This window comes from Stegostoma tigrinum, chromosome 10, assembly GCF_030684315.1.
Source record: "Stegostoma tigrinum isolate sSteTig4 chromosome 10, sSteTig4.hap1, whole genome shotgun sequence".
Taxonomy (NCBI): domain Eukaryota; kingdom Metazoa; phylum Chordata; class Chondrichthyes; order Orectolobiformes; family Stegostomatidae; genus Stegostoma; species Stegostoma tigrinum.
In genome coordinates this window covers 6539632-6552055 of record NC_081363.1, presented here as the reverse complement: position 1 = coordinate 6552055, position 12424 = coordinate 6539632, and the positions used below count along the sequence as shown (strand labels likewise).

Genomic DNA, 12424 nt, shown 5'->3' with positions numbered 1-12424 from the left:
GAGGCAGAATGGCCTACTTTTATATGTTTAACTTCTACATTCAATTCTTCAGTTCCCCACAATATTAAAGGTGACAAATTAAAGACAGAATGACAGAACAGGTTTTTGAAAAAAAATCCGTCAACCAGGATCTATGGGGCGGCACGGTGGATCAGTGGTTAGCACTGCTGCCTCACAGCGCCGGGGACTCTGGTTCGATTCCACCATCGAGTAACTGTCTATGCGGAGTTTGTCTGGATTTCCTGGATTTCCCCTGGGTACTCTGGTTTCCTCCCACAGTCCAAAGATGTGCAGGCTAGGTGGACTGGCCATGCTAAATTGCCCGTAGTGTTCAGGGATGTGTAGATTAGGTTGGTTGGGTCTGGGTGGGATGCTCGGTGGGTTGATGTGGAATTGTTGGGCTGAAGGACCTGTTTCCACATTGTAGGAGTTCTCTGATCTAAAGAACCAGATTTCTTGACAACACACTTAATGGTTTATTATTCAATAATTTTCCTTAAATAACAATGTTCTGATTATATATACAGTCAGTGATGCACAGCATGAAAACAGGCCCTTCGGTCCAACTCATCTATACCAACCAGATATCACGCACCACTTCCTGCATGAACAAGATGTGCCTTAGGTCTCTTAAATCTTTGCCCCTCTCACTGTAAACCTATGCTCTCTATTTTGGACATTCCCACTTTGGGGAAAAAAGAGTTTGCCGATTTACCCTAACCATACCCCTCATGATTTTATGGACCTCGATAAGGTCAGCCCTCAGCCTCCGACACTCCAGGGAAAATAGCCCCAGCCTATTCAGCCTTTCCCTATAACTGAAACCCTCTAAAACTATCAAAATTCTTGTAAATCTTTTCTGAACCTTTCCAAGTTTCACAACATCCTTCCTATAGAAGGGAGACCAGAACTGCATATAGTATTCCAAACATGGCCTAACCAATATCCTGTATAGCACTAACACACCTCCTAACACCTAACCATTTAAACATCTCTGCATGCGCACATTCCCTCTCTCCTGGGAGAAAAGTCTCTGCAATTTAGCTTTCAGAGGAAAATAAAATACACTTTGCCTTCAAGGATGACCCACTGGCGAAAAGATGAAGATCCCAAGTCTGTTGCTCTGCCATTCTGACCGATGTGGTCAAACTATAAATCTCACACCCTCCGAAGTCTTGCGAACACAGCTTGCTAAGGAAATGCAATCTTTACAATCACTCTTTCATAAGACCAAATTGGTTTCACTCTAAGAGGAACGAAAGTTCGGCTAGGCAGCTTGTTCTTAGTAAAACTTTCCTCCAAATAACCAGTTAAAACAAAAAACACTTTTCAGGCTAGAACTTCTTCAAAACAATACCAGTAGAGGTCAATAGCAAAGCAAGTAGTTATCAATCTGTGATTTAGAGGATTTTTAAAAAATGTTTCTTATGACCATAGTGAACTTTCATTAATATTTTTTAACAAACCATTCCAAGGTTTATCCACAAAAAAACTTGCCAAATGAATTCCTTTCTCCACAAACGTTCAAAACTCAAGTCCTCTAAGCAAAATTAAACGCAAAACCCCTTCATAACAAAAGCAGGGACAAAATGTTGTAACTGTACAAAATGAACAGCTTGGATATGTGCAGCTATTTGATTTGACTGTATTTAGGTACATGTGACAATGAAATCAACGAAAAGCTTTGTTTACGAACAGTGCAGGCAGATCACAACCAGCAAAGGATGTACAGATGAAAAAGGGTTAGAGGCATACAGGTTATGCTGCAGGATACATTATTTAAGGCTACAGTCCATTCAACAGTCTGATAATGGCTGGAAAGAAACTGTTCCCGAAGCTGCTTGTGCGCATATTCAGGTTATTGTATCTTCTAACAGAAGAGGTTGGACGAGGTCATTACTGGAATGCGATGGGTCATTGAGGACAGTAGCCCCCTTTCAGCAGTAGTGTGCCACATAAATAAAGTCCATGGATGGAAGGTTGGCTTCTGTGATGACCTGGGCTGCACAAACAATCTTCTATAGTTTTTTATTGTCCTGGGAAGAGTAGTTGTCATTCTAGGCCGGTATGCACCTGGACAGTATGCTTTCCATAGTGCATCTGCAGAAGTTGGTAAGGTTCCTTATGAACACACCAAATTTCCTGAGCAGCCTGAGGAAGAGGAAGCATTGTTGTGCCTTCTTGACTGTCACATCGATGTGGGAAGTCCAAGACAGGTTGTCAGTTATCATTAATCCAAGGAACGTGGCGCTCTTCACTCTCTCAACTGCTATTCCATTGATGTAGGTGGGGGCATGTTCTCCTCCCTTCTTTCTGAAGTCAAAGATCAGTTCTTTAGTTTTGCTGACATTGACAGATTGCTTACATTGCACTATGTCACCAAGCCCTCTATCTCCCTTCTGTATTTTGAATCTACATTGTTAGATATCTGTCCCATTACGGTAGAGTCACCAGTGAACTTGTAGATGGATTTCACTTGGAAATTGGCAACAGTGTCGTGGGTGTACGGGGAGCACAGTAGGGGGCTGAGGATGCATCCTTGGGGGGCTACAGCATTGAGTTTTGTGGATTTGGCGCAGTTACCTATCCTCACTGATTGTGGCCTATGGGTCAGAAAGCCAAGGATCCAATTGCTGAGGGCAGTGCCGAGACCAACGTCACACAGTTTTGAGATCAGTCTGGAGAGGACAATGATGAAGGCAGAGTTGTAGTCAAATGACCAGGAGTCTTACATAGGTGCCTTTGTTGTCCACATGTCCCACAGATGGATGCACGGCTAGAGATGTAACAGATCCACAGAAGGTGTCATATCAGCAGGCAAAGTCTAGGCGATTGGAGCAGACTGGGAGACTGGAGTTGATGTGGGCCATGACCAGCGTCTCAAAGCACTTCATGATTATCAAAGTCAGAGCTATTCGGGGGTAGTCATTAAGGCATACTGTATGTGTTTTCTTGGGAACGGGGATGGTGGTGGTCTCTGGTCAGATGACAGAAAGGGCTCTGGAGATAGCATGCACAAGATTAAACGAATTGCTGCCACAGTTTAAGAATAGCAGCTATAAGGAAAGGTTACATAGGATACAAGGGTGTGTTCCTTAGAAGAGGTGCCCAAAGAGTGATTTAATTGAGGTGTCCAAAATTATAAGAGGCCTAGATAAAGGTCGTGAGGAAAGACCTGTTCCTCCCGATGAGGTGGGTCAAAGTCTGAAATAACTTTACCTGATAGAGGAGCAGTGTGCCGAAGATTTGTGATTTCAAATAAATACATTACAACCTGGTGTCGTGTGACTTCTGATTTTGTCCGTCCCAGTCCAATGCCAGCATCTCTGCATCATAAATCTGTGCCTCCCTGGTAATTAAGGTGACTGGTAGAAGGATTACCAGGAGATAGGAAGGAAAGCATTTTCTCCAGGAGGGTGCTGGAATTCATTTCCTGGATTGCTGATCAAGGCAAAAAAAACTCAACTTATTTAAAAAAAACCTCGAATTACACCTGAAGTCCTGCTAGCTGTAAATCTATGGACAAGGTGCTGGTAGGGGAGATCAAAATTCGCAGCTAGATTTGGTGTCCTTTTATTTGACTATCATAAACAGGAAAAGATGAATGGCCTCTTTCTGTCTTAAAATTTTTCAAAGATTTTATGGTTCAGATAACATTTGATGAATCTAACTGCATTTTTTTAATGAAATAAGACAGACTGATGGACAGAACAAAATGGGCGTTTTAAAAAAGCTTTTGACAAAGTACCAGAGGAAAAAGCTGGTTAGTATAACTGAGGCTTGTGTAATAGGAAGGCCAGTGCACTCTTGGGTAAAATACTGGGTTAAGAATAGACAATAATAAGTTGTGGTAAATGACTGTTTTTCGGGCTTGAGGATGGCAGAAACTGATATTTCTCAAAAAAATTGTGCTACGACCATTGCTTTACACAATACACAAATTATTTGAGAGGCTCCATATAGATACAGTAATAAGATAATAGTTTTCATGGCAACTTTTAAAATAAGTTTGGAGATGTGATAATGAGGAAGACACGAATCACTGCATCAGGACATGGGCACGATAGGGTTACTGGACCCGAAACGTTAACTAATTTCTCTTCTCAGATGCTGCCAGATCTGAACTTTTCCAGCAACTTGTTTTTGCTTCTGATGCAGCTACTGACAAGTTACTTCTGACTTTGACTCTGCAGGAGAAACAGGCCTTTCCTCATGAACATATCTAGGCCTCATAATTTACAGCATCTGCAGTTCTCTCAATTTTTATTCAGTAAAAGTCTGTTAATTTTAATATTGGTAAAATGTTAGGGTCTATTATAAACGATGTAACAGTAGGTCATTTAGAAATAAATTAAATAAGCAGACTCAGCATGGCTTCATGAAGGCGATATCATGCCTACCATATTAGAATTCTTTGAGAAGGGATCGGAAACAGGACAGATGAAGAGAAACCAGAAAATGTAATATAGGCTACTTAATAAGATGAGAGCTGACAGTGTCAGTGGTAGTATACTAGCATGGATAGACGAGTGGCTAAATAAGAGGCGTTTTCATGAAGACAACCTGCAACTACTGGAATACCACAGGAGTCAGTGCTAGAGCCACAATATTTTTTGGTACTGCATATTATTAACTTGAACAACAAAAATGGCTGAGTTGCCACATGGTAAAAAACACAAAATAGACTGTAGAGGGATGGATACAATGCAACTTCAGATCAACGGAGATTTTGCGTTACTGCTTCCCAGATGGCTTGTTAGGATAGTTAAGACAGCAGAATGGACACTTGCATTTTATCATTCATAGCATTAATTATAAACAATAGGGGGGTCAAACTGGAGCTGTAAAGGTTAGGCCACAGCTAGGAATACGGTGCTCAGTTCTAGTCACGAAACTATGGGAAAGATGATTGCACCGGAAATACAAAAGGAGATTCATCAGAATGTTGCCTGCGATGGAGCAATTTCAGCTATGAAGAAAGGCTAGATAAGCTCAGGTTGTTTTCTTTTGGAGTAGAGAAGGTTGAGGAGGGACCTGACAGAGGGGGATAAGATTATATGTACAGGGTGAATAAAAAGCAGCTTAGAAAAGGGTCAATAATGAGGGGTCATAATTTTAAAAAGAAAGGTAGGAGGTTTAGCGAGGGTTTCAAGAAAAACAGTTTCATCCAGACAGCGATGGGAGTCTGGAACACACTGCCTGGGAGGGTAGTTGAGGTAAGAAACCCCACTACCTCTAAACAGGACATGGATTAGCACTTGAAGTGTAATATTTTTCGCAAGACAGACTCGATGGGCCTAAGGACTTGTTCTGTATGATTCATTGTTCCAAATGGTGGACCAAAAAAAAAATCAATCTTGACAAGATGGTATATAAAATGGGAAAACGTGAGGTTATGCACTTTGAAAGTAAAAGTAGAACAGCTGCAGTGTTGCAACATCGACTTATTTGGGAGCCCTTGTACATCCCAGCAACCGAGTTCAGCAGGTAAAAGAAAATGGGAAGGTGAATAGACTACTGGCCTTTATTTGAAAATTATAATAGAGTATAAAAAAGGCACTAAGTTGGGCCACAGTTGGAATATTGTGAATGGTTCTGCTCTCCTTATACAAGGTGATATACTGACACTGCAGCCAGTCCTGGGAAGATTCACGAGTTTGATCCTGGATAAGGAACAATTTCCTTTTAAGAAAATGTTGAGATAGTTTGAGCTTATGCTCATCAGGAGTTTAGTGGTACTTAAGGGGGGCCTTATTAAAACATACAAGATTTGTGGAGGGCTTGACAGGCGAGATCTGGAGAGGCTGATAACCCCTTCTGGGAGAGTCCAGGTTCAGAGGGCTGAGTCACAATGCGTTGACCATTTTGACAGAAATGAGGCGGCTTTCTTCAGGAAGGTACTGAAATTTGGAAATTCTGAAATGAAGGGGGATGTCAAAGCTGGGTCAATAAGTACATTCAATGCTGAGAAAGACAGATTTTTAGCCACTAAGAGAATCAAGGCTTATGGGGAAACATCAGGAAAGTGCAGTTGTGGATGATCAGATCAGCCGTGATCACACACAATGGCAGAGTAGACTGTCAGGCCAAGCAGCCTATTTCAGCTTGTGTCTTCCAGTCTTTTAAATTTCAAAGTTCAAAACTGGAATAGTGCTCTTGGTGCTTCACCATTCAACAAAACAATGCACACATTTCAGACCAACTGATATTTCAAATACCAACAATAGCAATTAAAGCAGACAGTTAATTTGTCAGTTGCTGTCAACATACCTCGAACGCTGATGCTTTGCTGGCTTGAGTCCAAGGCAGAGTTTCTTTAAGCAGGAATAGCCTAAGAAAATTTAAAAAAAAGTTACTCATCGCTCCCACTGAGGAGCTGTCTTGATGCTGTGGATGTTATTTCTTCAGAATGTACAAAACATGTTCAAAAGCCAGGTTAACACATTTACTAGCTTGGACAAGATGCAGCTTTTGATGACACAAGGAAGATCATAACAAATAAGAGATCATAACAAATAGGACATTCATACCCACAAGCCTGCAGATGTTCACCTGCACATCTGCCAATGTGGTATACCGCATCCGCTGTACCCGTTGTGGCTTCCTCCGCATTGGGGAAACCAAGCAGAGGCTTGAGAACCGCTTTGCAGAGCACCTACACTCGGTTCACAATTAACAAATGCATCTCCCGGTCATGAACCATTACAACACCCCCTCTCATTCCTTAGAAGACATGTCCATCATGGGCATCCTGCAGTGCCACAATGATGCCACCCAAAGGTTGCAGGAACAGCAACTCATATTCCACTTGGAAACCCTGCAGCCCAATAGTATCAATGTGGATTTAACAAGCTTCACAATCTCCCCTCCCCCCACTGCATCCCAAAACCAGCCCAGCCTCCCTAACCGGTTCTTCTTCTCACCTATGTCCTCCTCCCACCTCAAGCCACACCTCCATTTCCTACCTACTAATCTCATCCCGGCCCCTTGACCTGTCCGTCCACCCCAGACTGACCTATCCCCTCCCTACCTATACGCTCTTCTCCACCTATCTTCACCTCTATCCATCTTCGATCCACCTCCCCCTCTCTCCCTATTTATTTCAGAACCCTCTCCCCATACCCCTTGTCTGATGAAGGGTCTAGGCCCGAAATGTCAGCTTTTGTGCTCCTAAGATGCTGCTTGGCCTGCTGTGTTCATCCTGCTCCACACTTTGTTATCTCAGATTCTCCAGCGTCTGCAGTTCCCATTATCTCTGATACAATTTGGAAAAAGCATAGCAAAATATGAACTTGACCTTTGGCAGGTTTTGGAAGAGACCAAGCTATTTAAATGGAGAAAAGACTGCATACCTCAGAGGTACAATGGGATCTGGGGGTCCTGATGCATGAATCACAAAGTTAATATGCAGGTACAGCAAGTGATTAGAAGGAAATGAAAAAATTGTTACTTACTGCACAGGAAAAGAATATTAAGAGCAGAGATGTTTTCTATAGATCAGCAAAAGGGACATTGTGTACAGTTTGGACTTATTTAAGGATATAAATACCATGGAAGCAAACAGAAAAGATTAATTCAACTGCTAAATAAAAACTGAGAGAACTGCAGGTGCTTTAAATCAGCTGTTCTGAGGAAGGGTCACCAGCCCAAAATGTTAAGGCTGTTTTCTCCTTCACAGATGCTGCCTGCTGAGCTTTTCCAGCAACTTTGTTTTTGAACATTCAATTGCTATCTGAAATAAGAAGGTTATCTAACAAGGAAATAGTTGGACTGGCTGAAACTGTGTACATTGAGATTTAAGATTAAGAGGTAATCTTACTTCAATGTACAAGATCGTAAGGGGATATGATAGAATGGATGTTGAAAGAATGTTCTGCCTTGTGGCTGAGATTGGAAACAAGATACAAAGTTTAAAAATAAGCGTGTGTTTCCATTTAAGCAGGCAATGTGAGATGTAAGGTCGGGTCTCTGAACTCCTGTCCCGAGATAGCAGTGGAGGCAGACTCATTGAATATTGTTAAAACAGAGGTGCATAAATTTGTTGTTTATGTGGAGTTGAGGTCAGAATCAGATCATCCACAATCTTGCTGAACAAGAGGTTTGAGGGGTTAAGTAACTTATTCCTGCCTCTTGTATGTTTAGACATAACGCCAAATAATTTTACATTAAAATTACCCATTACCCCATACAATGTTTTCTTTGAAAACGTTAACATGGCTGTGTGTAAATAAGTCAATGTTAGGCCCCAGGCAATTACAGAGGTTTAACTCAAGACTTCTGATTGGTTCAAAGAACAAAAACATTTCCAACACCATCAACCACGCCCCTACTCCAAGCAATATTTTAAACTTGTTAGCTCATAATTGTGACAAACTCACACAGTAATCAAACTAAAACATGAGAACACGTGAAAGTACAGCTATTACAGTCAACCTGTAATGCTAAATACCATTGCTAACAACATTACCAATTATTCTGTTCTCTTCTACTTTACTCAGTTTTCAGTTTAACCTTTTCCAATACAAAAATAGAAACTGCTGGAGAAACTCAGCAGGTCTGGCAGCATCTGTAAATAGGGAGCAGAGTTAACGTTTCAGGTCCAGTGTCCCTTCTTCAGAACTGGAGTCAGGGTCACTGGACGTAAAAATAACTCTGCTTTCTCCCTATAGATGCTGACAGATCTACTGAGTTTCTCCAGCAATTTTTGTTTCTATTTCAGATTTTGAATATCTGCAGTTCTTTTATTTTAACCTTTTCCAATGCTTCACATCTTTAATATTAAAGTTCAAACAACCTCATTTGCTTTCTTTTTTGCCTATCCTTCCAGGAAAGTTGATTTTTGCCACCATCATTTGAATAGTTAATGATGGCTTCAAATTCAGCCAGTAAAATAAATAACTGAAGTTCAATGCGATTTTGATGTGGTTGTGATAATGTCACTTTGAAGCATTTTCTCCACCCAAATAGTAAATTCATGCTGAACTCTAGGCCCACCCCAAAATTAGACAAAAAAAAAATGCCTTCATTCTGCTGGTCCTGAAGCTGCACTTATAACTCTCCCTTCCCCAATAAATGCAAAGAATTACTTGGCTAAGCTTCTGTTGGCAGGAAATACAGAAATTTGTAAAAGTTACAATGTTCTTCTTCTTTCACCTTCCTTATGATAAAATGTACGTAACAAAAACAACTCCAACAGATTTACACTGATGCAATCACAATCCTTGACCAAATCCAGATAACCACAAAATTAAAGGGTATGTCCATTCAAAGGTTGAGGGCATTGCTGGCTAGGCCAGCATTTATTAACCATTCCTATTTGCCCAGAGGGAAATTCAGAGTCAACCGCATTGCTTGGGTCTGGAGTTACAATGTAGGCCAAACGAAGGAAAGACAGCAGTTTCATTCCCTAAAGGGCATTGGTGAACCAGATGGATTTTTGCCCAGCGACAATTGACAATGGTTTCATGGTCATTAGTAGATTCTTAATTCCAGATATTCATTGAATTGCCATGGTGGGATTTGAACTCAGATCCCCAGAACATTATATGGGTCGCTGGATTAACAGTCCAGCAATAATACTACTAGGCCATCATTTCCCCTCAAGGTGATTCAATTAAAAAAACAGAAATGAGATTAGTTCAAATTTTCTACTAGAACAGGGATAATCAACCAAATAGAACAATTCTGGAGTGGAAATTTCTACTTTGAATAAATCTAAATCTGGACACCATTTTCTTCTCCTTTTTATCCGCAAGTTGTGTGCTGGAACTGGTGACAGAACCATATGACCCCAAGAGTCCGCAGCAATTTAAAGACATCCTTGAAAACTAGGAACAGCAAACAAATGTGAAATAAAGCTCCATTTACTTTGTACCAACTCTGCCAATCTCACTCCACTCCACCCACACAAATAACTTGCAACCTTTAAGGCAGTAAAACATTTCAAGGTGCTTTATTGCAGGATTAAAGGAAATTTGGGATTCTATGATTCTACAGCTGTTCATGAATTTACAGTTTTGTTAAGATGTTTTGCTGGAATTACAATGTATCATTCGCTGAACAGAATAAAATGAAAACTAGTATATACAGATTCTGAAAAAAAATGTCAGTTACATTCCACATTTTTATCCTTTACATGAAAGTGGAGACAGGCTATTACCATATTCAAAATACCCACATTGTGGACACTTCCACGCCACACAAGGTTTGAATGGCACAAGTGGAAGGTCACTGAAGCATATTTTTTGCTTCAGGTATTTCATCCTTACCAGAAACAGACAAGAATACTGCCTCATCCAGCCTTTCCCAGAAACAGATAAGAGCACTGCCCCATCCAGGGTAACAGTATTTTACACAAGGTGTATAAGTTGTAAGACAAATACCATGGCTTTTCTTGGCAAGCTATTCATTTAAAAACAATTTTAAAAAGGACCACAAACAAAAAAGCTGAGTAATATAGACCTCAATATAAAAAGATAACTTTTAGCCAGACAGGCTACATAACACAGACTATGTCAAGTTCAAGTGGAGAAAACAGCGAGCATAACCCACATTAACATGTTAATAGCACACAGCACCTACTGGAACAAAGCATTTCTCCTGCAAAACGGCCATCTCTCACATTCTGAAGGCCAAAGGCAGCTGCAGCTTCCCGTGTGGATGCTAAACAATGGAGAACAGTGAATGGTTACTGCAGCAATGAACGTGACCTTTGCAGTTTTGTCGTAGATTCCGGCACCGGCAGTCACGCAGCCAAGGGCAAAGAATTTAACCAAGGAGGATTTTTTTTAATGTTTAAAACATTCCATGGAATTAGGAGCAGACTACTCACCACAGACAAAGTATATTATACTGAATACGCTTCACTCTAGGTGCTTAGGAATTCAAGACAATTATGCGGACATCATAATTCACACAACTCTGCCCTAGCTACCTCCACCACTTCACTGTACCCCTTGCTTTAAAACAGATAGTCAACAGTGCTGACTAAATCTTAAATGCAGACTTGCATTAAACAAGAGCACGAACTTGCGGCAGAACGGCATGAAAGAAAAAAACAAGGGTGGGTGGGGGCAATAAAAGCCTCACAAGACAGCTGCTCCCTCGACAGAAACAAATATGGCGGCAGACTGACCCCCAGTGACTTTGACATTCAACGTCCTACCAATTCTCACCTTACAATTCTAAGCACACTCTTCTCAGCAATGAGCCACTAATTAGCTGCAAGCTTCTGCTATCGTAAGTAACAATAGCTCTTTTGAAATCTTTGGGCAGCAATGTAGGATCATGCAGAAACATTCATACAAACATACACTCTGAATACTTAAGAGTGGTTGCAACAGCGCCAAGAACATTCACAGTGCATGAAGCACATCAACATCCTGCTACTTAATTAGGCATGATGCTAACTACATACATGCAAAATTGTCCAAGAATTAACTACATTTAAATACAGCAAACTTCATATTAACAGGCACCTATGGGATCAAGAGTATGCCAGTTGATCAGATGTTCTGGATAATCAAGAGGTACGCATAACCACAGTAAACCGCGACCAAGCAAAGCTGCAAGACATCAACATCCCTCAATAAAAAATATGAAAACATCACACACCTAAAATCCATGTAAAAACACACAGTAATACAAATGTAATGCAGAGGTACACACACTGTCATACTTTATTTACAGCATAAATACTTCAACATACTGTAGACTACCACATTATAGGTACATATTTTTTGCTAGTTTATCAAGAGCAGCAGTTAAAAGAAACTTTGCTATAGTGTAAAGGTGAAAGATGGCAAAAGGTCGATTTAAACACCTACTTCAAGTTTTCAGGAAATACAAATTGCATTCAATCTCAGCTACAGCTGTGAAGGACAGCATTGCTTAAAACGCATGCACAACTTCTGCAACCTTAAAGTGTATCCTTATCTCCCCTGCACTGATTTGAAGAGACAATGTGTGAGTTAAAATAGTATTGTGTTAAATACAACCTGTCAATAGGCAAAGACTAGTTCATTATGGTTTTAATGAGCTGTATTTTTAATACTGCACCCTCATAAAACCAAATATCACAACAGAATAGTTAATTCCATATCATAGCACTGCAAAACACTATCAAAAGAATCAATGTCTCCAACTTAAATATGCACATCTATTTATTCAATTGTTAGATAAAGAATTTGAATCTGAACCACTCTTTCATCTTCAACAAAAACAGAAGTTGCTGGAAAAGCTCAGCACGTCTGGCAGCATCTGCAAAGAGAAATCAGAGTTAACGTTTTGGGTCCAGTGATGCTTCCTCAGTTTCTGATTGACAGCATCTGCATTCTTTTGGTTTTTACTCTTTCTCTCTTCTTGAAGTAGGATCCTTGTATTATGTTTACACTTTAAATGACATGATCTAAAAAAAGTGCAGCAG

General features: G+C 40.5%; 1 protein-coding gene across 8 annotated transcripts in view; it reads right to left on the bottom strand.

The window, feature by feature from the left end:
* The window catches only part of dicer1 (dicer 1, ribonuclease type III), a 173696-nt gene that overhangs the window by 122526 nt on the left and 38746 nt on the right, over positions 1-12424 (bottom strand). For 6 of the 8 annotated variants that reach the window (XM_059648939.1, XM_059648940.1, XM_059648934.1 and 3 more), the window contains exon 2: positions 6271-6331. The gene's annotated coding sequence lies outside the window, so the exon portion shown is untranslated. Of the gene's footprint in view, positions 1-6270; positions 6332-10581; positions 10686-12424 lie in introns of those variants that run through there. The other 2 variants (XM_059648935.1, XM_059648937.1) reach the window with 1 other exon arrangement.